Raw genomic sequence first — 19,723 nt, forward strand, 5'->3', positions numbered from 1 at the left:
CCAGAAATGGAGATGAATGCAGAGCATCACTGCAAACCTGCCATCATTCCCTCTTCCCTGTGGCAGTTAAGGGCTTCAACCGCTTTACTGGTCTTGGCTCCTTTTGGTGTGTTTTCTTACTTCTGGTCCATTATCAACTAGCCTTCCTTCAATCTTTGTTTGGTATTTTTCTCTCTCCACTTCTGTTTCCTCATGGTTTCTGCTTTTTCATCAATTCAGCTCACTCACCACAAAAGAGTCAGTATGAATCTCGCAGGTTATCACCACTCCTGGCCCTTACAAGAGACCGAAGATGGAGAGAGTGCCTTCTGCAGAGCTTAAAAGTGAATTTTATTTATTTTTTAACTTTTATCCATTTCAAAGATTATACCTACCTATGTCAATAAATACAAGTTTCTCTCACATATTCAGAGTTCACTAGAACTACCTAGTCATTCAGAGGCTAGGAAAAATGTTTGCTACAACTTTAGATTGTCTGTAGTTTGAGCGGGTTTTCAACAAATGCCCCCAGTGGGAGGACTTTGATAATCATTCTTTGGAAGTGTCCTTATGGGGGCTGTGCTTTTCCCCCAATCTTTTTAAACACTGATGTACCAGTTGATGGACAACTACAGCACCCAGAAATCCCTTCTGGAGCAGAAGTGCCCAGTGTGGATAATTCTAGCCACAGGTCTTGATCTACATTACAGAGCTGAGTGCTAATTCTGGTATTCGAGAAAACCAACACCAAATACTTGAAATTCACATTCCCTCCTGCCCTGAAGGGATTTTTCTCTGTTCATAAGAGGCATAGCCCATTTATAAATACTAAAATGGCCAGTTCTCAATCAAGACATCTGGAAGTAGAGGATAACCTGATGTTCTGATTTGATTAGTAGTTCAGAATCAAGACATTTTGAAGAGGAAGTGAAGGTCACTTTCTCTCTTTTCCCAAAGTGTTCTGTGACCACAGACATTTCCAGAACATAGTCCTAGTTATTGAGGACACTGATTATCGCCTTCATCCGGGGGAGAGACCCCACCAGTGTCAGACGTAAGGAACTGTCTAGGGTCCTATGTTTGGAACTTCTTGGAGATGCAGGTTGTTTCCTGGGTGGTCCACACAATTTGCAGATTTCTCATCTTTCTCTCTGCCTTTTCATTCCATGAGTGTGAGCCATGAATTTTATATGTCTCTATTGCCTGATTGCTGTCTCTCAGTTGTATGTTAAAATAGCAGTCTTACCTCTCATGTTCATTTATTCTTAAGTCAAAAGACTGACCAACTGCATAAAAAAGCATTCTCACTAGAATTTCCCCTCTGATTTCAAAATTGGTTTCTGAATTGTTGTCTTATTATTTTCTTAAATCTTTATTCTGTAATGTGCATGTGAGAAAAGGAGCATGAGATAGTCATTTAATTTAGCCTAAAGAGTGACATGGTCCCATCACTTCACGGGAAATAGATGGGGAAACAGTGGAAACAGTGTCAGACTTTATTTTGGGGGGCTCCAAAATCATGACAGATGGGGATTGCAGCCATGAAATTAAAAGACGCTTACTCCTTGAAAGGAAAATTATGACCAACCTAGATAACATGTTCAAAAGCAGAGACATTACTTTGCCAACAAAGGTCCGTCTAGTCAAGGCTATGGTTTTTCCAATGGTCATGTATGGATGTGAGAGTTGGACTGTGAAGAAAGCTGAGTGCTTTTGAACTGTGGTGTTGGAGAAGACTCTTGAGAGTCCCTTGGACTGCAAGGAGATCCAACCAATCCATCCTAAAGGAGATCAGTCCTGGGTGTTCTTTGAAAGGAGTGATGCTAAAGCTGAAACTCCAGTACTTCTGCCACCTCATGCGAAGAGTTGACTCATTGGAAAAGACTCTGATGCTGGGAGGGGTTGGCGGCAGGAGGAGAAGCGGAAGACAGAGGATGAGATGGCTGGATGGCATCACCAACTCAATGGATGTGAGTTTGAGTGAACTCCAGGAGTTGGTGATAGACGGGGAGGCCTGGCGTGCTGCAATTCATGGGGTCGCAAAGAGTCAGACAGGACTGAACAAGCTGAACTGAACTGAAAGAGTGACAGCAGCTCATTGCCAATAATATGTGATTTTGAAGCTGTCAGTCTATTGTGATATAAACCCATTTCCCCAGACATTGAGGGGCTCATTGGAGAGGAATTCTTTGATTTTATTGGATAACAAAAAGCTTTAAGGTAGTGTTCTCGTAAATGATTTACAAAAGGAATCTTTCTCCTTGATCGGGATCATTGAGGTTAACATGAGAGTTAGAGTATCATTTTTCTTGCAAGATCATCATTTTATCAAAATAAAGAGTCTTCAACAAGACACCCCACAAATCCCAAGACAGTAATTACATTCTTGGAGCTGGAAATCTTGCATGTTTGCAGACATTTTGGAGTTCAGCATTTGTGGCTCTTCGCACACTATGAAATATTTATGCATTGTTCAAATAACCCTGCTTAGTTACCATTGGATACCTACTGTTGTACAGGAATTGCATTTAGAAAGAAACTGAATCTAATTTGCAAAATCCATAAAGCTATCATACGCATATACTTCAGTGGAAATTTTTCTGAGACAATAGTTGAACATACTGGTAAATAGATGCTTATTTGGTTTGGAGGATTTTTTGTTATTTGCAGCAATGAAAAAAATTACTTACTCTCAACATACTGCAATTAATTTATAAAACATGAAGTTGCCAATAAAATTTGACTTTCTATACCAGACATTTAAAAAATGATTACTGTGCATGCAGTAATCCATTTTACTAATGCAAAAGCATAAAAATAAACAATAGATTATTTATAACTATCACCTAGAGAAAGCATTTTAGAAAATACCCTTCTTGATTACTGTTTTGTTTTTCTTCCTTTAAATATCTCCTTTCCTTCCTTCCCTTCCCTTTCTTTTCTTCCTTCCTTCCTGGTCTTCTTCCATCCCTCCTTTCTGTCTATCCATTCATCTGTCCTTGTGTTTAAAACATGGTGTTATATTAGATATAAACTTTTTACAGTTTACTTTGGTAATGAAGCAGCATACTTTGAGTGTCTTCCAAGCCAGTAGATATACTTCTACTTAACAGGGATTTTATTTCATTGTATTAATGTTCCATAAATTATATATCCAATCTCTTATTACTGGGTATTTATATTGTTTCTAATTTTTGAGTAATATAAACATTTCTAAACAGATAAAGAGAATTAAAATTCATTTATTCAATAAATAGTTATTGAACTGACACTATGTGCCACATACTGTGGTTATAACAATATTAAAAACAGCTCATGTTCTGTCTTTCTATAAGTCCATGATAAATAGATAAAACAAGATCTTTGAAATTTAGATTAGGGTAACATTTGTTTTTCCTGAGACAGTCTTTATCATCTGTTAGAGAAGGTTAATTCTGGTTATTATTTTCCAAGGCCATTAAAAGGCTTTATTCCTGATGTCACACTGACCAACTGTAACTCCACTTACTAATTCCAGTTACTCCAGTCACTAGAGATGGTGAAAAATGGCCACATTCTAGATCTATGTGGAAGGTAGAGATGACTGGATATGCTGATGCTTAGGATGTCAGGTGAGAGTGGAAGTAGAGATGACTGGATATGCTGAAGGTTAGCATGTCAGGTGAGAGGGAAAGAGATGTTCAGGTGGACTCTACAGTTTTTAGCCTGAGAAAATAGGTTGTCAGTCACTAGCCGTCAATCACTGATTGGTGGATAGGAGGGAGCAAAGGTTTCATGGAGGCAGAGATGACGGTGATCAACATTTTGGTTGTGAGGTGTTTATTAGGTGGAGATGTTCAAGTGTGAAATTGGATGCATGAATCTAAAGCTCAAGAGAGAGAAGTCAGAGTGGGAGATTTAAATTTGGGAATTATCAACACCGGCCAAGTGATCTTAATCAAGGCAATTAATCTTTCTGTACCTCAATTTAATCATCTATAAGATGGGTATAATGCCTTTTTGTAAAAGTTAAATGAAACAATACAAATTTTATAAAAATTTTAGCACACTACCTGACATATGGTGAGTAGATGATAACTATTACCTCCTCCTCCTCCTCCTTCTCATTATGATGATGGATGGATGGGTAGGTGGATGATTGCAGTGTTGATAAATTAATTAATGTGAACATTTTTAAAACCCAGGTCAGAAGGTCAACTCATTTTGGAGAAATGGAGAAAACATAGGTTCATCTGCTTTCAGTGTAGGATATAGAGGTATAGGAAAAAAAGCAGATCCCAAAATACATTTAGATTAGAGGTTTAGTAACTATGGGTTATTTATTACATTTTCCAGGAAAACCAAGCCATGAATCCCAGGGCTCATATTATCATGGCTGACTATGCCAAGTCTAATCTTTGTGGTTGAAGTGTGGTCCTGACCTTCCTTGCCTAGATGGAAATGTTAACTAAAAAAGCATTGTGTAGTCTTTGAGGTGCTCAGAGAGAATCCTTTTAATAATTCAGTCAACTGTATTTACATAGTCCCTCGATGTCTGGGCCAGGCCTTGTTAGGAATAAAGGATAAAATATTAAAGAGAGAAATATAAACAATCCTGACTTGAATTACAATTTCTAGTTTAAAAAAGTGTTCATGACTCACAGAAGCTATTATGTGTGTAATCTCTGAAAATGGAATTGGCTGGCTGACCTCCTAAGAGCGCCTCTTAAACACTAAGTGAATATTTCACTATAATGACCAAGACTTTGCAGTTGATGTTAGCAGACTGCCTGCTCACTAAAAATTTGCAGTCATTCATTCAATCACCAAAGCTGTGAAGAGCAATTAATATGAGCCAGACATCCTACTAGCTGAGAATTGCAGTTTTTGAAGCTATGATGGCCAAGTTGTCTGCTAACTCAGTCTTCTCTCCAACACATGAAACACATTTCTGCAAAATATATTTCATTTTTTTAGAAAGCAAACATTGATTTTGAGATACTTAATAGATTTTCACACAAAAGATCCTGTGTACCCTTTACCCACTTCCCCTCAATGTTAACATCTTGTAAAACTATAGTTAATATCACTGTAGGGATATTGACAATTTATTTTTATATTAAGAAATGAAACCTTAAGACTATATTAAGATTTGGAATCACAAATGTAAGATTTAAATATACAAGTCTAAAGACATGTGAAGATATCTCAGCTAATGCTATTTTCCCTGTTTTATACCTGATGCTGCTTCCCTCTGTCTGTGACCCTGTGAGTCCAGATACACCTTCTGTATATTGCTCTAGGGATTTTTGTATACGTCTCCTTTTGTAACACTCAGCTCACAGGAAATCCCTGGTTTAGAAAATGTTTTCTTTTGTGACTCAAATCTCAAATGGCAAAAATTACATCTACTATTCACTACTGTTTCTATGGCATCTGACAAAGTATCTGATGCAGAGGGTCTTATTTGGATGAGAGAATCAATTAGTCACCCCTGTGACAGGTCATCAAAAACTAGGATGTTAGTGGTGATGCTTCTTCAAAAGTCAGTAAGACCTTTGCTTCTCTAATTACAAATCTGTCCTCAGAAAGCTTTCCATCCACCAAAACAACCAAAATACGTATGTGGTCTAACACATGTGAAAAAGTTATTATTCTTGAAAACAATCTAATCTGAGTTAAATATCAATCCATCAGTTACTGAAATGTCTTGAAATCAGGTGTGAAAAGCAATCTATTCTAGAATACTTTTCTTGATAAAGGATTTTTTTGGTTCTCCAATGTTCTAATCTACTAGACCATCGTAGCTGAATGATTTCCCCTCTCAAATGACAGTATAAGTTAATGCTTCTCAAATCTTGCTTGTGAATACCCAAGGCACTTACAAGTTGGCTTCTCTCTGGGGGATAATGGAACTCTGATAATTTGATGTTTTAAATAGCTTGGCAGATTATCTGAAACAAATAGTGTAATAAAGAAGTATACCCTAATGGTTAGCTTCTGAGAACATATCTTAAAAGCTTTTCATTGGAAAGTTTTGTTTTTTGAAGCTGGGAATAACTGGCTGATTTTGAACCATTCTCATTTCTTCTGAACTCTGAGCCATAAGATTTAAATGAATATCTGTGTCTGATCTGAGACATTCCAAGATTGCTCAGTCTGTTGGCTGCTTTGTTCTGTGGCACTGAGAAGTCACTTGGGATAAAATTAAGAGCCAATTAGTCATGATATCTATCTTAATAGAGCTTATTTTCTAGAATAAAGAACAGGAAAAAATATTAAGTGAGCAAAACAACAAATTAAATAATTATAATTTTTGAAAAACCATGTCTAGTGAGTGAATGAATGAACATAAAGAGAGAAAAGCAGCCCTGAAAGGCAGAAACTAGCCTCAAACACACACAGGTGGGCCTTGCTCCTGTTGAACATAAAAAATTTCACAAAACATCAACATCATCCTTTCTGAGACTGTAACTGATCAAGACAATGACATTGTAATGATTTTTGAATGAAGATAAAAACATGAACATTGTCCAAACCAGAAAAATGACCAAACATTTCTCCATAATAGTTAAAGCAGCAGTGACTGCTGCTTTCTTTCTTTCTTTTTTTTTTTTTTTTCACAAATCACCGGGTGCTTACATTCTAGGTGAGAATTATTAAGATACCCAATCACAGAATTATCCCAGCTTCCTAGCAGCATCCCGTGCAGAGCAAAGTCTCACTTCCTTGAATCATCTCCCAGATGACCTAATTTCAAATCCTACAATGAACCCTTTTCAATACTTCTCCCACCCACCTCAGCCATGGTGTTCCCCAGGGTGGAGCTCTTTCTCCTTGCCATAAGGCAATAAACACAACATTACTCAATTAAAATGTGTTCTTGCTGCTCTTTGGCTTGAAAAGTGAATGCTGCTGCTGCTGCTAAGTCACTTCAATCGTGTCCTATTCTGTGCGACCCCACAGACGTCAGCCCACCAGGCTCCCTGTCTCTGGGATTCTCCAGGCAAAAACACTGGAGTGGGTTGCCATTTCCTTCTTCAATGCATGAAAGTGAAAAGTGAAAGTGAAGTCGCTCCGTCATGTCCTACTCGTAGCAACACTATACCAGGCTCCTCATTCCATGGGATTTTCCAGGAAAGAGTACTGGAGTGGGGTGCCATTGCCTTCTCCGGAAAAATGAATGAAAGAACTTTTTTCAGATGTCTAAAGCTTTCTTCACTCAGATTTAATTGCTGAGTCAGATTTAGAATAAAACTTACTAAAATTTGGAAACACACATGAAGAAGAAAATGGTTTATCAACAGTAACTTGTTACAGAGAAAAAAATTAGAAAGACTTGAAAACATGACTGATTGTCAGTGAGGAAGGCTCTTAGCAGATGGAGGTCAGCATATGATTTGGGAAGAGGTCTATATGTGTCTAGGTAGACACCGGAAAGAATAGATACCAGCATGGGAAAGATTTCAGCTTATTCAAAGAATTTTAGACCAATGAGAGAGCTCTTGTGACAAATGGGCAAGAAAAGAAGGAAATTGAGCCATGTTCTGCCGGTAAGTTCTTCCTTCTCTCTTAAGTAAATCTTAAATGTAGCTTCTTAAGCAATTTTTATCAAAGAGCTTGTAAGTACTTCAACAAGCAAAAGAACTCTTCTTCCTTCCAAAATACATCTCTCAGAAATCATAAACAGAAGTTCTTAATATCTGGACACCTACCAAAGTAGCAATTGCACTCCCCAAGTGTGCCAGAGTAAAATCAGTTGGCTCTATGTGCATACAGAATAAGGCAGGATAAATCCTAATGCTGAGTCAGGAGCTAAATCTTTATCCAGGGATCAAGATTTATATACTACAACTCAGCTTTATTGTTTCTAGCTGCATAAGGTTGGCTGGGAATAGCTTAATTTTAGGCATTTCTTTCACTGCTAATTTTAAACAGTCTCTCAGATTATCTGAGTTTCTTTTAGATACATATTCATAAATTAATATTTGAAAGTAACTTTCATATATGTTAATTTCCCCCCAAAAGGTTTCCTTGTCCTTCCTCAAAATCCAAGATGGCATTAGGTATAGATGAAGAGCTTTTGTGTACTCACAATGATGCAGAAAGGAAAGCTGGAGTGAGTGAGGATGGGTGGCTTAACTATCCCCTGGGTTCTTTTGGGCTCCATTGAGATCATTCTTGTCCAGCATGGTGACCGAACATCGTTCTCTGTATGTCTCTCAAGTTTACAGCTGGTGAAACTGTTCTTTCCACGCAGCGGGACCTAGCTCCTCTCCTTTCCGCCTCCCATTTCTCACGCTGGAACTTGGTCTCATTTGGCTCCTTCTGGCCCAGGTGATTCTCCTTGTTATCAGCTATGATAATATTAAATGGATGCTCATCGTCCTCATTTCAACTGTAAGAGAGAAGCTAAAAATTACTCTAGCATATCAGTGGCAGGTTCTTGGTTCTTAATTCTCAGCTACCATTTGTAATATCCAAGAGACACTTTAAAATCTTTCCCATATCATAGACAATCCATTATACACCATGCTGTGTTCTGGGAAGGTGGGTCAGCCTGAAGGAGTTACCTTTTGACTATGTCATGTGGCCGATTATATCCTGCGGAGCTTTGACATCTAAAAGGGTGCACTTTGGTTGTTGTTCAGTCACTCAGTTGCATCTGACTCTTTCCAACCCCATGGACTGCAGCACTCCAGGCCTCCCTGTCCATCACCAACTCCCAGAGCTTGCTCAGACACATGTTCATTGAGTTGATGATACCATCCAACCATCTCGTCCTCTGTCATCCCCTTCTCCTCCTACCTTCAATCTTTCCCAGCATCAGGGTCTTTTCCAGTTACTCAGCTCTTTGCATCAGGTGGCCAAAGTATTGAACCTTCAGCTTCAGCATCAGTCCTTTCAATGAATATTCAAGATTGATTTCCTTTAGGATTGACAAGTTCAATCTCCTTGTAGTCCAAGGGACTCTCAAGAGTCTTCTCCAACACTACAGTTCAAAAGCATCAATTCTTTGATGCTCAGTCTTCTTTACGGTTCAACACTCAACACCTTGGCAGTTGCATTTTTTTTTTTCAAGTTGAAAGTAGAAACCTGCTTATGACATTCCATGTCAATATATCTTGTGTTTTTATTATTCCCTTTCAGGACTGGTCCTCAAAAGTGGATAGGGATTGATAAGAAATAAGAACTCTAACTGCTGGTGCCCTTGGAAGCATTCTCTATCTCCCTTTGATGGAAACTTATGTCATGTTCTATTCTGAATTTTCTCTACCAAAGTCATATAGAAAAGCCCATGTATGCAGTCACCAGATTTGTCTGTTGATATGGAGAAAGAGTTTTGAGAATTCTTTTTTCTTTTTTGACAAGGCCCAACTATCAGAACTATGATCTTGTTATAGACTCAAAATAAATCTAATTTGACAGCCAACACGAAGCATAGGTTTTGTTATTCTAGATGATGCCCTTTCTCTGAGGCACTGAAACCCATTAGGGTAGGAGAGCCCTAGAGTATTATGATTTAAGATGAATGAAAAGTATGTCAATTTAATATTTTCAAAAATATTGTACCTATCAAAACTCTAATTCCATGCAGTCATGGTTCCTACCTTTGATGGGTTTATGGATATTTAAATCATTCATCTGCTCTGAGTCAATGAATCTTTCTCTGACATCTTTAATAATTTGTTTGTTTATTGAATGTACTACTTACTGTATCACTTTTTCCTTTACAATAAGATCCACAAGGACAGGAATCTTTGTTTTTATTTACTCACTCATGTTACTGGTGTCTGGAGCTTAGTAGGGCCTCATAACTATTTGCTGAATGAATAAATAATGAATGGATACAAGAAACAGATTCTCTTATGCTCACTTAGCAACAAATATTAAAAAGATAGTCAGGTCTTACATACAGCTGAGAAAGGAAGTTGTAATAATATGCACTGAAGAAAGCTTAGGAAGTGTCCATTAGGTACTGAGGTTACAACAAGTATCAAAGAGATATGTGTCAGTTCTCATGGAAGAAGAGAGGAAGAGATATTAATTGTAATCCTGGCTATGCCATTTATTAACTATGTGATACAAGTAAAGTTATCCAAGCCCTATGAGCCTCAGTATTTATTTGAATCTGAAATTGGAAATAGGGTTATTATCTTATAGTGCATTCTCTTGGCAAAACTGTATTAGACTTTGTCCTACTTCATTCTGTACTCCAAGGCCAAATTTGTCTGTTACTCCAGGTATTTCTTGACTTCCTACTTTTGTATTCCAGTCCCCTATGATGAAAAGGACATCTTATTTGGATGTTAGTTCTAGAAGGTCTTGTAGGTCTTCATAGAGCCATTCCACTTCTGATTCTTCAGCATTACTGGTCGGGGCATAGACTTGGATTACTGTGATATTGAATGGTTTACCTTGGAAATGAACAGAGATCATTCTGTCATTTTTGAGATTACATCCAAATACTGCATTTTGGACTCTTTTGTTGACTGTGATGGCTACTACATTTCTTCTAAGAGATTCTTGCCTACAGTAGTAGATATAATGGTCATCTGAGTTAAATCCACCCATTCCAGTCCATTTTAGTTCCTAAAATGTCAATTTTCACTCTTGCCATCTCTTGTTTGACCACTTACAATTTGCCTTGATTCATAGACCTAACTTTCCAGGTTCCTATGCAGTATTGCTGTTTATAGCATCAGACTTTACTTCTATCACCAGTCACATCCACAAGTGGGTGCTTTTGCTTTGGCTCTGTCTCTTCATTCTTTCTGGAGTTAGTTCTCCTCTGATCTCCAGTACCTTATTGGGCACCCACTGACCTGGAGAGTTCATCTTTCAGTGCCCTATCTTTTAGCCTTTTCATACTGTTCATGGGATTCTCAAGTCAAGAATACTGAAGTGGTTTCCCATTCCCTTTTCCAGTGGGCCACAGTTTGTCAGAACTATCCACCACGACCCATCCATCTGGGGTGGGCCAACATGGCATGGCTCATAGTTTCATTGAGTTACACAAACACTGTCGTCCAACAACACAAGAGAAGACTCTACACATGTACATCTTAAGACTCTTAAGAGTCTTCTCCAACATCACAGTTCAAAAAGCATCAATTCTTCGAGCTCACCTTTCTTCACAGTCCAACTCTCACATCCATACATGACCCCATAGCCTTGGTTAGACAGACCTTTGTTGGCAAAGTAGTGTCTCTGCTTTTTAATATGCTGTCTAGATTGGTCATAACTTTTCTTCCAAGGAGTAAGTGTCTTTTAATTTCATGGCTGCAGTCACCATCTTCAGAGATTTTGGAGCCCAGAAAAATAAAGTCTGTCACTGTTTCCACTGTTTCCCCATCTGTTTGCCATGAAGTGATGAGACCAGATGCTATGATCTTAGTTTTCTGAATGTTGAGTTTTAAGCTAACTTTTTCACTCTCCTTTTTCACTTTTATCAAGTGGCTTTTTAGTTCTTCTTTGCTTTCTGCCATAAAGGTGGTGTCATTTGCATATCTGAGGTTATTGCTATTTCTCTTGGCAATCTTGATTCCAGCTTGTGCTTCATCCAGCCCAGTATTTCTCATGATGTACTCTGCATATAAGTTAAATAAGCAGGGTGACAATACACAGCTTTGATGTACTCCTTTTCCTATTTGGAACCAGTCTGTTGTTCCAAGTCCAGTTCTAACTGTTGTTTCTTGACCTGCATACGGTCATAAGATGGGATACATGCCTCAGGGAAGTGTGTGGTAGGGAAGTAGGTACAGCAAGCATATGTACACATTATTATAAGGGAAGATAGTTATGATAGAGAGAGGTGCTAAGAGTGCCAGTCATATACAAAGAGGCTTTTGGCTAAGTCTAGGACATCCTGGAATGTGAAGTCAAGTGGGCCTTAGAAAGCATCACTACAAACAAAGCTAGTGGAGGTGATGGAATTCCAGTTGAGCTATTTCAAATCCTGAAAGATGATGCTGTGAAAGTGCTGCACTTAATATGCCAGCAAATCTGGAAAACTCAGCAGTGGCCACAGGACAGGAAAAGGTCAGTTTTCATTCCAATGCCAAAGAAAGGCAATGCCAGAGAATGCTCAGACTACCTCACAATTGCACTCATCTCACACAATAGTAAAGTACTGCTTAAAATTCTCCAAGCCAGGCTTCAGCAATACGTGAACCGTGAACTCCCAGATGTTCAAACTCCCAGATTTTAGAAAAGGCAGAGGAACCAGAGGTCAAATTGCCAACATCTGCTGGATCATGGAAAAAGCAAGAGAGTTCCAGAGAAACATCTATTTCTGCTTTATTGACTATGCCAAAGCCTTTGACTGTGTGGATCACAGCAGACTGTGGAAAATTCTGAAAGAGATGGGAATACCAGACCACCTGACCTGCCTCTTGAGAAACCTGTATGCAGGTCAGGAAGCAACAGTTAGAACTGGACATGGAACAACAGACTGGTTCCAAATAGCAAAAGGAGTATGTCAAGGCTGTATATTGTCACCCTGCTTACTTAACTTCTATGCAGAGTTCATCATGAGAAATGCTGGACTGGAAGAAGCACAAGCTGGAATCAAGATTGCTGGGAGAAATATCAATAACCTCATATATGCAGATGATATCACCCTTATGGCAGAAAATGAAGAGGAACTAAAATGCTTCTTGATGAAAGTGAAAGAGGAGAGGGAAAAAGTTGGCTTAAAGCTCAACGTTCAGAAAACTAAGATCATGGCATCTGGTCCCATCACTTTATGGAAAATAGGTGGGGAAACAGTGGAAACAGTGTCAGACTTTATTTATTTGGGCTCCAAAATCACTGCAGATGGTGATTGCAGCCATGAAATTAAAAGACACTTACTCCTTGGAAGAAAAGTTATGACCAACTAGATAGCATATTCAAAAGCAGAGACATTACTTTGCCAACAAAGGTCCATCTAGTCAAGGCTATGGTTTTTCCTGTGGTCATGTATAGATGTGAGAGTTGGACTGTGAAGAAAGTTGAACGCCGAAGAATTGATGCTTTTGGACTGTGGTGTTGGAGAAGACTCTTGAGAGTCCCTTGGACTGCAAGGAGATCTAACCAGTCCATTCTGAAGTAGATCAGCCCTGGGATTTCTTTGGAAGGAATTATGCTGAAGCTGAAACTCCAGTACTTTGGCCACCTCATGCGAAGAGTTGACTCATCGGAAAAGACTCTGATGCTGGGAGGTATTGGGGGCAGGAGGAGAAGGGGATGACAGAGGAGGAGAAGGGGATGACAGAGGATGAGATGGCTGGATGGCATCATTTACTTAATGGACGTGAGTCTGGGTGAACTCCGGGAGTTGGTGATGGACAGGGAAGCCTGGCGTGCTGCAATTCATGGAGTCACAAAGAGTTGGACACGACTGAGTGACTGAACTGAACTGAACTGAGGACTCAGGTCCACCAGATGGATACTGTGATTTCATAATCCTAGCCTCAAATTCAGTGTTTAAAACTGCTTGTCAGTAGGTCTGCTGTGAACCTTTAGACTGCATTCAGCTCAATGCAAATCTAAGCATTCTTTTCCTGATCATCATTTATTATTCCAGTTATCTGTTTATCCAACATCAATCTGTTAATCAATAAAGGGATATTTCCTGATATTCCTTGCAATGAATTGATAAATATTTCCTGAGCACATATTGTCTTTCCGATACTATGCTCTGTAATCAGAGATACGTGAAATTCCATTCCTCTCCTTAAGAAGCTCCCAGTTTGAGGAAATGCAGGGGGAAATGCAGATTGCTGTAGCTAGGAGCAGAAATAGAAGGCTGAGAAACAGCGGAAGTTGGGGTTTTCACACTTTGCCAGCACCACATGCTTAGGGACTTGGCCAACCACTCCAGATACTGGGAGGTGTAGACCCTGTCCTGACTGTGGGAAAGGCGCAAGGTGAATCTCTGAAGAGAAGGGAGGTCTCAAAGGTCCCACATATCAAAATAGAGAGGTTATGCAATAGCAAGAGCCTCCCTCATTTTTGAAGCAGAGGAAAGGGGAGCAGCAGTAGAACTAGAAAGCTTTCCAGCTCTTACAAGAAGGCTGAGGCTGGGAGGATTTTGCCCAAGGAGTATTAAATGAGCTTAGCTTTTTCTTCAGAGAAGGGGTAGAGTGAGACTTTATTTAACAACCAAATGCCTTGTCAAAGACAAAAATGCATCCTAGACTGTGTTTCACTTTTTACAAGAATAAAGATAAAGGTGTTACAGTAACTTTTTGTCATTTCTACTCTGGAAATTATAGCTTTAGATTCTGGTGGAAATGATTTCTTTATTTCCTTCTGTGCTAATTCATTTCAGCAAGACACATCAAGAGTGGCTTAAGCTGATGGGATTTCTTAAACTTTAGAAGAGACAATTCTCTTAAAATTCTCCCCCAACAAAAGCTTCTAAAACCGCTTTCCAGTTCTTTAAATACCCTGAGCTTAGGATTTAAGAGCCTGTTGCTTTACTACCATTCAATTATCTACCTCTCAGGTAACTGTGATATAATTTTGTGACATCCTATAGTGCTATCCAAGCATTCAATTATATGTGTAGCAGGGTTTTATACTAACCTAATTAATAAGGGAGGGGACTGGGTAGAGGCATTAATATCAGTTAACTCATCACATGCACAGGAAGCTTTTATTTCCCATACTGAATTTCTATCTATACACACAAAATTTTAGCTGGCCCTGAGTCTCAGACCCATGGTTATGTACTAAAATCTGTAATTTGCTATTCTATATTATGATTATTAGAACTTCAGTGATCAGTTTCTGGGACGATAGGAAAAAGATGCCTGGACTTGCAGGCTATCTCAGTTCAGAATCTACTTCTACCACTTGCCAGGAAGAAAACCACATAATTGTCTGGTTCTCAGATTTTTCATCACTTATAGTCAATACCATCCTCCCGCCCAGGCCAACTAGCCCTGTTCTCGTTTTTGGTCCTTAGGGTCCAGCTCTGCTTTCTGCCAGTTGTGTCCCTCCCCAGGGAATCTTCAGGCCCAGAAATGTGTCCATCCAGAACCCATGCTCTCCCTACCTCTCAGGCTGTGAGTATTTGAAACCCCAAGATTCTCAGTACACCCTGAACCTGTTTTCAGACTCTTTGCCTGAGTTTATTCTATCAAGGTAAAGAAAGGATGTTGAGAGTGTATAGACATGGTGTGACCAAAAGGTAGATATTTCTGTGTTGGAGATAAAGGACTTGGGTGTCTGAAATCATGTGCTTAACTCTTAAGACCAGAGACTGGTATCAGGCATAAGAGGAGGGAGGCAGGCTGGAGAGAGGATCTCCATCTGTAGTCTTGCTTCCTGCCCCTCCAGTATTGGGTCAGGCTTGCTTAGGACCTTGAGTACCTGCTCTTTAGGAGGAGATGCAGCAGGATAAGCTGCTAGAAGGATAGCCTAATGCTTTTAGGTTGGAAGTGTCGTGGGCTAAGTGTGTTTAAAGATTTTCTTTTTCACAAATATGCTTATTAACTACTGTCACAGTGATGTCAGCCTTAGAAATTTATTCCTTGAGTTTTAACACTGAATATTTGTTGAAATATAGAAAGTTCTTCAGGGGTGCAAATACATCTATATTTTTCACCAGCAGCAATTAACATTTTTGCATGTGTTTATTCCATTAGCCAGTCACTTACCAAGGCTCAGGGTAAACACACAGGTTTTAGTAACGTTCATTGGTAGTGAATTACTGTCTGGAAGATTATTAGAATTCCTACTTTACAAGAAATTTTTAAGTTACAGGTTTCAGCACTATAATAATAAGTAATAATATAATAGTAAGTAACTAATCAGCACTATAATAATAAGTAATGAATAAGTAGTTAATAGTCATTGAAGATTTGCTATGTACCTGGTTCTGTTCTAAGCACCTTGTATTGTGCTGTGCTGTGCTGTGCTTAGTCGTTCAGTCCTGTCTGACTCTTTACAACCCCAGGGCAGTAGCCTGTCAGGCTCCTCTGTTCATGGGGATTCTCCAGGCAAGAATGCTGGAGTGGGTTGCCATGCCCTCCCCCAAGGATCTTCCCAACCCAGTGATTGAACCCAGGTCTCCTATATTGCAGGTGGATTCTTTACTGACTGAGCCACTGAGGAAGCCCAAGAATACCGGAGTAGGTAGCCTATCCGTTCTCCAGGGGCTCTTCCAGGCCCAGGAATCAAACCTGGGTCTCCTCGTTGCAGGCGGATTCTTTGCCAGCTGAGCTACCAAGGAAGCACTCTAAGCACTTATAAGGATCATATCATTAAATCCTCGTAGAACATAGGAAGTGGGTTCTTTTCTTATCCATACTGTAAAGATGAGAAAACCTGAGGCTCAGAGAGTGTAAATGATTTTCCCAAATCCTAGAGTTAATAAGTAGCAGAGTCAAACTTTGAACCCAAGTTTCTGATTACTCCTTCCCATTTGCTTAAGACTCCTGCTTTATTTGCATATGTCTTTTATCACCCTAACTTACTGACTTATCATTCATGTGTCTCCAGTGCACTACAAGAATTTGAAGTCTAATGTTAGGCCAACTTGCCTATAATAATTGATCTTTATTGCTTTTATAATTATAATTGTCCCATTCTAAACTCAGTAGCTACTTTATACCAGTCTCCTACCCTGATCATTAAGAGGCTTGGGAGACTGCCAACATTCATACTAATATGGGTCTACTGTGTTTATTTAACTAACCACCAAAGTGATAAACTGGCATTAAACAATTCCAAGGACAATTCCCTAAGAATCATTACATCATTCAATTAAGTCTTTATTGTTTTGTAAGATGTATGGCAGATATAAAAATTTTAAATGAGTAAAATATATGTAAATATTGTGAAATACATTAACAGAAAAACATCATTAATTTTTTATTGGAATTAAAAATATTACAAACCTAGAATATATTGTCACCTTTCAAGGAAATGATTTACCTTTATATCTCATTTATTTGTACACTATTACTTTGGAATGAACTTCCTGTCTTTTAATGAAATGGGAGTGAAGATCTTTAACTCTGAACCAGGGGCCAGGTCAGGCCCGCAGCCTGTATATTTTTAGATAAAGTTTCATTGGAAAAAAAAACTGAACAATTTGTTCACATATTGTCTATGACTGTTTTTATGTGGCAACAGCAGAGTCAAGTACTTGTGATAGAGATCACTGGCATGCAAAGAATAAGATAGTTACTATTTAGTCCCTTATATAAAAGTTTAAAGACTCTAAGCAATTTTCCAAACAGAAATGTTGGTTGATATATATTTCAATAATAATTTAAGAGTCCCATCTAACTGGAGACATTCCAAACTGACTAAAACACATTTGTGTCAAACAAAGTTTCAGTTCAGTTCTGTTCAGTTGCTCAGTCGTGTCAGACCCTTTGCGACCCCATGAACTGCAGCACACCAGGCCTCCCTGTCCATCACCAACTCCAAGAGCTTACCCAAACTCATGTTCATTGAGTCAGTGATACCATCCAACCATCTCAACCTCTGTTGTCCCCTTCTCCTCCTGCCCTCAATCTTTCCCAGCATCAGGGTATTTTCAAATGAGTCAGCTCTTCACAGGTGGCCCAAGTATTGGAGTTTCAGCTTCAATATCAGTCCTTCCTAGGAATACCCAGGACTGATCACCTTTAGGATGGACTGGTTGGATCTCTTTGCAGTCCAAGGGACTCTCAAGAGTCTTCTCCAACACCACAGTTCAAAAGCATCAATTCTTCAGTGTTCAGCCTTCTTTATAGTCCAATTCTCACATCCATACATGACCACTGGAAAAACCATACCCTTGACTAGATGGACCTTTGTTGGCAAAGTAATGTCTCTGCTTTTGAATATACTATCTAAGTTGGTCATAACTTTCCTTCCAAGGAGTAAGTGTCTTTTAATTTCATGGCTGCAATCACCATCTGCAGTGATTTTGGAACCCAAAAATGTAAAGTCTGACACTGTTTCCACTGTTTCCCCATCTATTTCCCATGAAGTGATGGGACTGGATGCCATGATCTTCGTTCTCTGAATGTTGAACTTAAGCCAACTTTTTCACTTTCCTCTTTCACTTTCATAAAGAGGCTCTTTACATCTTCTTCACTTTCTGCCATAAGGATGGTGTCATCTGCATATCTGAGGTTATTGATATTTCTCTCGGCAATCTTGATTCCAGCTTGTGCTTCCTCCAGCCCAGCGTTTCTTATGATGTACTCTGCATATAAGTTAAATAAGCAGGGTGACAATATACAGTCTTGACGTACTCCTCTTCCTATTTGGAACCAGTCTGCTGTTCTATGTCCAGTTCTAACTGTTGCTTCCTGACCTGCATACAGGTTTCTGAAGAGGCAGGTCAGATGGTCTGGTATTCCCATCTCTTTCAGAATTTTCCACAGTCTGCTGTGATCCACACAGTCATAGACTTTGGCATAGTCAATAAAGCAGAAGTAGATGTTTTTCTGGAACTCTCTTCCTTTTTCCATGATCCAGTAGATGTTGACAATTTGATCTCTGGTTCCTCTGCCTTTTCTAAAACCACCTTGAACATCTGGAAGTTTATAGTTCATGTATTGCTGAAGCTTGGCTTAGAGGATTTTGAGCATTACGTTACTAGTGTGTGAGATGAGTGCAATTGTGTGGTCGTTTGAGCATTCTTTGGCATTGCCTTTCTTTGGGATTAGAATGAAAACTGACCTTTTCGTGTCCTGTGACCACTGCTGAGTTTTCCAAATGCTGACATATTGAGTGCAGCACTTTCACAGCATCATCTTTCAGGATTTGAAATAGCTCAACTGGGATTCCATCACATCCACTAGCTTTGTTCATAGTGATGCTTCCTAAGGCCCACTTGACTTCACATTCCAGAATGTCTGGCTCTAGGTGAGTGATCACACCATTGTGATCAACTAGGTCTTGAAGATCTTTTTTGTACAGTTCTGTGTATTCTTGCCACGTCTTCTTAATATTTTCTATTTCTGTCAGGTCCACACAGTTTGGGGTTTTTAAAATATTCAGCCAGTTAAAAACAGCATGTTTTATTTTACTGCCACATTTATTTGAGAAAACTTGCAAAATCAAGGTGAGGTTTCCTCAATCCTATGGTTGTTCTTTAAGCAAAACTATGTTTATCAAATTTACTTACTAAGTGGAAATGAAAAGGCACAGAAACCAATGGAAGGTTTTGTGATAAAACCCAGAATCTGGTATTTACTTTTTTCTTTAAAGCAGAATTATAATGGGAAAAGGAAAATACCAAAGTTCATGTGAGAAGTATATTTTTCTACTAAATAAACTTAAAGTAAAAAGAAAACATACTCACACTTGTTTCCCACTAATAGAGGTCTGTTTTCAGAGACCCATTTCTATACAATAAGAATACAAATTAGTATTTTCATACTTTGATTGGATCATTCAATTAATTTCTTTGTAAGCGGCAGGAGTTCCCTTGCAATTGAGCTGCCTCCCTGTGTAAACCAGGCTTAATCTACCTGGTACCCCCAGATTAATCACCTAAAGCCTAGCAGACAGGATGTCAGAAACAGATGTTGGTTTAGAAGACAAAAGGTGGTAAAGAATACAGTTTTCACCAAGTGAATTTGATGACCCTAACTCAACCACCCTGGTGGCTCAGACAGTAAAGAATTCACCTACAATGCAGGAGACCTGGGTTTTATCCCTGGGTTGGGAAGATCCTCTGGAGAATAGAATGGCTACCCACTGAGTATTCTTGGCTGGAGAAGCCCATGGGCAGAGGGGCCTGACAGGGGGTTCATGGGGTTGCAAA

Source organism: Oryx dammah, unplaced genomic scaffold (assembly GCF_014754425.2).
Source record: "Oryx dammah isolate SB20612 unplaced genomic scaffold, SCBI_Odam_1.1 HiC_scaffold_9, whole genome shotgun sequence".
In the NCBI taxonomy this organism is placed as follows: Eukaryota; Metazoa; Chordata; class Mammalia; order Artiodactyla; family Bovidae; genus Oryx; species Oryx dammah.